Raw genomic sequence first — 7,602 nt, 5'->3', positions numbered from 1 at the left:
AAATTTTTAGATAGAGTTAGTGAAATTTAAATTTTCCTTCACTCTTGGTTAAACATGATAGGAGTCATCTATAAAAAAAAATTGGAGAGAGTATCATATTTCAATATATTAATTATATTTCTCAGTTTATGCACACTAATTTTAATGGACAAATGTTTGAAAATGAAATTAGTATTTTAAATTGAAGTTTTACTTATAAAATTAATGAATCGGGGAATATAAGACATGATATTCTCCCCAATGCTTTTAACGCTGGATCGGATGGTTGGACTGGTTTGGCTGTTGATTGGTAGGAGGCACGGCTCAGTTTCTTACTTTAAACTGTTTTAGCAATTGGACCAGATTGGATCAGTGCGGATCAAATTTTAAGCTGGAAACCTTTCAAGAACCAGAAACTAGGGGTGGCCAAAGGAAAGCCGGCTGGGTCTGAGATACGAGGAAAACTAAAATGATATTGTGAAAAAAAAAAATTTCAAGCCAAAACCCAAGATCAAAATGGAAGAGGACGGTCAACAATCTTCATACTTGGGCTCAGTATGTGGTTATGAAAGTGCTTTGAAGGAGAAAACAAGAGCAGGATATGCAAAAGAGATGAAGAATAGAAGACGAAGAAATGATAATTACATTATCTAAAACAACACCAGATAAAAATAATAGCATTTCTTCCTCTTCGTTTATATGGCACTAAGTATATTTTCGATACTGTGCGCTCGTTATCGCTGGACTGGAAAAATGAAAGTAGAAAACATAAATCTGATTATTTCAAACTAGAAAGAGAAAAGGAAGAAGAAAAGATAATGGTTAGAGTCGAAAATATGAGTCGGGTTATGTGGATTGGTCCGAATAACTGGTCATAGGGGTGTTCACAGGACGGGACGGGACCGAGACACCCCCGTCCCGTGTCCCGTCCCGAAAAAAAGATCGGGACTGAATTTTGGTCCCATGTCCCGTCCCGTCCCGATAGTCGTCCAGTCGCGTTAAGAGTCGGGACGGGACCAGGACAAGATCGAGACGTCCCGCCGTCCCGATAAATAGAATAATATCGAAAAAAGATTTGGATAATAACGTTCATTAAAATTTTAAATCATATAATTTATTAAGTTTAAAATCAGAACAACACAAGCACATAAATAACAATAATTTAAAATCAATTATTGAATTATATTAATCATAACTACATATTATAATAACAAATACAAGTGATCTTTATGTTATAAGATTAACAACAACAGGCAAGTCAAACACAACATCAAATCATTATTCTTCTACTTTAGTGAAGATGAACTAAGCTAATTATTCTTCTAAAAATAAGCAAGAAATATATTATAAATAAAGGTTATTAAATAGATACATATAAGAATAAATTATATTAATATAATTAATATATTATAAAGAAAGATATCACCATATTTACTCCATGCCATTAAAATTATCAATATAAAAAAACTTTAGTTTTAAATAAAAATTGCAAGTATTAAAATTATAATTGATATAATTAATATAAGTATAAATTATATTAATATAATTAATATATTTAAAATAAAAAATAATATATATAATATTCGGGACGGGACGGGACGTCCCGATAGTAATCTCGCGTCCCGTCCCGTCCCGAACCCCTTTCTTGTCTCGTCCCGTAAAGTCCCGTCCCGATTATTTTCGGGCCGGGACAAGACCCGTCCCGATCATACCGGGTTAATCGGGACGGGTCTAGGCTGAACACCCCTAACTGGTCATAAGGGTCAGGTTGAGTTGAAAAAAATTTGACTCAAATAAAAACGAGTATTTTTCTGGCCTGAACTGTATAACCTGTGAATCATATGGGTTAATCTTAATATGTTAGGGTTGGCTCGTTTAACACATATTACTGTTAAAAAAATTAAAAAAAGAAGAAAAAGGAAAAATTTTTATAAATATAAACTATATCAGGCATGATTTACATAGTTGTATCAATTTATATATTTTGTACAAATATTTTAAAATAATATTTTGATATATTTAGAATGAATTATAAAGAAATATTAAATTAAAACTTATTATTTTAGTATATTTTTTAAAAAATAATAAAAATTAATTAAAAAATGAGTTAGTTGGTTGGCTCATTTAGCTCGTAAATCCTTAAAGGTTGAATTGAATTGAGTTAAAATCTTTTTAACTCATATAAAAATAAATTAAACTTAATTCAATTCATATTTTTCTTAATTTACATAAGCTAACTCATATAAATCGGATTAGCCCATATTTAAGAATGGTGTTGCCGTGGTTCATTCGCTTAATTTTTTTTTTTCCCTTTTTGAGTGTGGAATGCAATGTACCGATAATTAATAATGAAACGGAGAGATGAAACCGAGACAAGACGTGAGATGACTCCTCATTTCTTTACTTTTTTGCACAATTTGTAACTTTTTATTTATTTATTTAAGTTAAATTAAATTTAACTTTTAAATTTTAAAATGATGATTATCATACAGATATATCCGCCTCCCAACATACATCGAAAGAGGCAGTGTAGATTTCTTCCCTTCTCCTATAAATACGTGTGTATTGTGTATTAAAAATTACAATGAAAAACTTATAATGTTTAATATAAAAACCATAAAAATAATAATATAATCTAAAATTTATTCATGTTATTTTTTTAATATTTGTCACATGTATTATTGTCAAGTGAGTTTGTTAACTCATTATAAATTTAGATTATTTAAATTTATTTTCTTAAAATTGTGATATTATATATATATATATATATATATTATTTTTATTTAATTATTATATTAATGGTTTGACTATTGGTCTAACTGGTTGAACAATAAAAACCATGACCTGTTAGCTTTTTCGGTTCAATGTCTGGTCCAACTTTTAAAATATTGATTCTCCCACTAACTTTTATAAATATAATAACCTTGGAAGAATTCTGTATTTAATATTATAAATCATTTTGCAAAAATTTGAGAATCATAGATAAGCAATACATTTATTTTAAAAATATCCATAATAAATAATAAAATTACCTAACCATAATATTTTTCTCATTCCTATTAATAGAGTTGACTGTATTTCATGAATGATACGTGTGTATGTATAATTCCTAATGGTGGGTGTAGATTAATAAGAATTTGGGTTTGAACTAAATTTTTTATTTAAGTAAAATTATGAATTTGAATTTGATTTAAATTTAAATATATTTCAAATTACTATAATTCATTAATAATTTTAAATTTTTTCTATACTTTAGTCATTTAAAATTTTAATTACTTTAAACATTTCTTTTATTTTTTTAACATTTTTATTATCGACACCTTTATGGTTATTATATATTTTCTCATATCTTATTGATTAAAAATATAAAAAAATTAATCATTTATAATTTTTTATTTTTATTTTGAATCTTGATTCTTTTTTTTTTTTTCATTTTTGAGCTTAAAAAATTTTAAATACATGAATTTTAAATGTAAAATATAAAATATAAAAGTTTTGATCCATATTAAACAGTTAAAAGCTTAAAAATAAGTTCTATAGATTAATAAAAAGATTATAATTTTCATTCATTTTTTTAAATTTATGGGCCTTGTTCACTGGAAAATGGACTCAAGTTTTATGGAAGAAAAATTAATATGTAATCTACATTTCTTTGGCTTAAAAATCTAGACAATTTTTCTTTGTTTGATTAATATATCTAGACTATTTTTCTAATTTTTCACAATTCATATAAACATCTCGAAATCAAAAGCTATATAATATTGGGTTGTTTTATTTCAAAATTTTATTTTTATCTTATCAACTATTAATTGCATGTATTTCAAATGAAAATATTTTTTCTTGCCAACCAAACTAAAACTTAATATTAATAAATTTAATAAAAAATAATATTAATAATATTTAAGAAAAACTTTAACAGGCAGAAATGATATTAATTATTGATTGCGTGAAAGTTGGTGGAAATGATAACTGTCTTTTCATGATTTTCGGCGGAAAAAAAGTTCATTAATTAAATTAAATAATTAAATAAAAAACTGAAATAATAGCACTCTAACGGGCAGAAATGATATCAATTATTGATTATTGATTGCTGATGATTCAGCGAGGGTCGGTGGTTTGTGGCGTCTCGGACAACCTGTCGGGAAGTAGATTTTGGTTCTTCCTTTTTCTCTCCCTCTCTTCTGAGTCAGTTGGCGCAAGACGGTTTTGGGTGAAAGAGAAAGGCGCTTTCGGTGAAAGAGACAAGCCTTAGCGGTGACTATTTTCATGCATTTTCCTTATTTAATTTTTCCCTAATACCTATATCAAATAATGAAGCCAGAAAGCAAGCTCCACCGGTGTTATGGGTGGGTATATTTATCCTGTACAGGTAGAGGGTCAGGGGTACTCGTAGAATTTAGGGTAATAAGCATTGATGTAAGCAATGAACTGACTAATCCTACTCAAACAAATGAGCTACTTGGACATGGTAGGGAGTAGTCCCTCCGGTTTCTCAAGGCTAATTATGTAGTCCTCAGGAAATTCTCAAATTGCTAATGGGATACGGAGTTCCGTGTGCTTCTTCAAAGCCATTTCCCCAAATTGCTCAGTAAACCCTATCCTCACTTGTTTTCGATGTGCATCATAGCCTATACAGGCGTGGTTATCAACGGGGCAGTCTTTCCTTTACTTCACATCATCCTCTCTTTTGTTTGGATTTTCATGCCTCTCTGCCTCTAGTTTATCTTTAAGTCACGTAGTGCCTCTGCCTTGAGGCTTGACTTTTTCCCACCTCACTAGTAAAGGTAATAAGTTGGAGGGATCTAGAGTCCTTGAACATGAGATGTGATGTTTCATCCCTTTTGGCTTCCTTTACCTTAGCCCAAGGAGCATATGACGATTCACTTTTTGATGAATCATATACGTTGTCTGTTTTGTAGGTTGGTTCATTTTTTATGATTATATACGTTGTCTTTTTTGTAGATTGGTGCGTTTATGATGATGGTTTAATTTTAGTGGTTAGTTTAGTTAGTTTATGGATGCTTTGTCTTTTGTTTGCTTTCCAATTTTGATGTATGGTTATCAATCTTTATTCATGTTAAGAAGGGCATTTCTAAGGTTCTAACATTCATTTTTATCTTGCCTTTTTTTTTTTTTAGCATGTGGATCACCTACATTTATTTTGCAAGTATTTTAAATTCAGACTCATTTTGGCTTTTAAAGAATAAAAAGCTTACGGTGCAACACATTCTCTGGGTGGTGTGGTTTTTGCTGTGAATGTTCTGGATGGAGGTATAAACTTTCCATTATTTGAAATTATTCTTCTCATACTCTTTTTCCAAGGCTGAATTTGAACCCTGTTCCTTGCATCATTCTATCACTTGTCTATTGCTTGAGTGTGGTTGAGAAATATTGTCTTATTATTTATTTATAAATAAATTATTTGGTGGTGGCTTTTCAATTCTAGAAGCTTTGTTTCTTGAAGGAAAATTTTAAAGAGCAACCTTCAATGCCGCCACTATTTTAGCTTCTTACTATTTTGAACCAAATATGCCTTTTGATAGTGATACATGTACTTCGTGTTTTTTATTTCTCTGTTTCCTTTTTCGTCCTCTGTCTCTATGGTAATGTTTTTTCTCCCTCAAAATGTTTTTCTTGTAATCCCATTCACTGGTTGACATTGCTATTATAGAAGTTGGTCTTGAAGGTAGAGAAGACTCAACCATGTGGTGTAGTTTTATTATGGTATAAGTGAAATTGATTTCTTCACAATTTTCATTTATACTCATCTTTTGCTTAAATGTTCTTTAATCAACTCTTACAAAAGATGCTTGAAAAAATTGTCACCTTTATTTCAATCATCTTTTTTCAATAGGGAATCCCAAAGTCAGAATGAAACATTTTAATTTAGAATTGTAAACGATTAATGAATTGTATCTTGGTTCATTTTTTATGATTAGGGACGTCTTTTTTGTAGACTGGTGCATTTATATGATGATGGTTTAATTGCAATGGTTACTTTTTGGATGCTTTATCTTCTTTTGTTTGCTTTCCAATTGTGATGTGTGGTTATCAATCTTTATTCATGTGAGGAAGGGCATCTCTAAGACTGTAACATTCATTTTTATCTTTATTTTGTTTTTAAGCACATGGGTTACCTACATTTATATGGTGTTTTAAATTCAGAATCTTTTTGGCTTTTAAAAAATGAAATGCTTATTGGGCAACACAATCTCGACGTAGTGTGGTTTTTGCTGTGAATGTTCTGGATGGAGGTACACATTTTTCATTATTTGGAATTATTCTTCCCGCACTCTTTCGAAGACTGAATTTAAATTCCAGCCCTTGCGTCATTCTCTCACTTGGCTACTGCTTGAGTGTTCTTGAGATATACTGTCTTATTATTTATTTATAAATAAATTATCCAGTGGTGGCTTTTCTATTCTAGAAGCTTTATTAAGAGCAGCCTTCAATGCCCCCATTATTTCAGTTTCTTATTATTTTGGCCTTAAAATGATTTATCTGAACAAGTAAGCACTACAAATGGGTTTTTATTAGAGGCGGACTAATCAATCTAAGCATGAGCAAGGGTTGGTGAATTCCCTTTCCAAGAATATTCTTCCTTCCTGTTTGGTAGGTGCCCAAAGAATATATTTTACTTTGCAATATGCTGGATCAGTTCTTGAGTTCTATTATTCTGAAGATGAAGTCATTGACCTTAACCATTTTGTCCTTCCTGTTTTTTACTTCAATATTTCCTTTTAGCCTCTATCTCTATGGTAATGTTTTTTTTTTTCTTTTCCCCTCAAAATGTTTTTCTAGTATTCCCATTCACAGGTTGACGTTGCTATTATTGAAGTTGGTCTTGAAGGCAAAGAAGACTCAACCAATGTGGTATAGTTTTATTATGGTATAAGTGAAATTGATTTCTTCACAATTTTCATTTATACTTCCTACTTGCTCAAATGTTTTTTATTTAACTCTTACGAAAGATGTTTGAATCCTAAAGTCAGAATTAAAAATATACATTTAGAATTGTAAGCAGTTGATGAACTTTAGCTAGAATAAAATATTAACGATTAAAATTGATGATGGACCTAACGGATTATGGAACTAATTTCCTTGGCTTTTCTTCTCTAGGGATGGATCACGTGGAGGTCTTGGGTGCATATCCTCATGCTTTGCATTTAGTTGACTTGTAGATCTGCACTGGCAATGTGGTGTCTGGCATGCAAATAAAATTAATTTTGTATTTTTTTATTTTTATCAATAAATGTGGATGTCCAAAACATGGACAATATGTTTTTTTTAAAGTTAATTTCTTGAAATTAAGCATGAGATACTCTTGCACAGATAGTTTCACACAAGTCAAGGATTTCCCTGGTATGAAACTTATATACTCTATGCAATCAAATTTGCTAGCATTGACTTTATTTTGAAATTGTTTATTTATTGCAATAGTTTTCCAATTATTTGAATTGGCGGTCCTCCTCCTCCACTATTTTTCTTATTGTTTCTAAGATGAATCAATTTCTTTTTTCTACTTTAGCCTAAAATTCCTGAATTTTTTGAGTCCCACAATATTCTGATGCAATGGATGGTATTCTTGAGAAGGCCAATGAACTCATAGTAATCTTTATTCTT

At 30.1% G+C, this 7,602-nt stretch overlaps 1 long non-coding RNA gene across 1 annotated transcript; it reads left to right on the top strand.

Moving 5' to 3' along the window:
* The first annotated feature begins 4,085 nt into the window (after window positions 1-4,085).
* LOC129305130 (uncharacterized) lies at window positions 4,086-7,372 on the top strand. The gene is made up of 3 exons (XR_008591881.1): window positions 4,086-4,233; window positions 6,781-6,852; window positions 7,099-7,372. It is a non-coding gene; the product is annotated as an uncharacterized LOC129305130 (long non-coding RNA).
* The last annotated feature ends 230 nt before the right edge of the window (window positions 7,373-7,602 follow it).

This window comes from Prosopis cineraria, unplaced genomic scaffold (genome assembly GCF_029017545.1).
Source record: "Prosopis cineraria cultivar Desert tree isolate PC_DT_omini unplaced genomic scaffold, ASM2901754v1 PC3, whole genome shotgun sequence".
In the NCBI taxonomy this organism is placed as follows: domain Eukaryota; kingdom Viridiplantae; phylum Streptophyta; class Magnoliopsida; order Fabales; family Fabaceae; genus Prosopis; species Prosopis cineraria.
The sequence above is the reverse complement of the archived record's forward strand: the minus strand, read 5'-3'. Positions and strand labels throughout refer to the sequence as shown.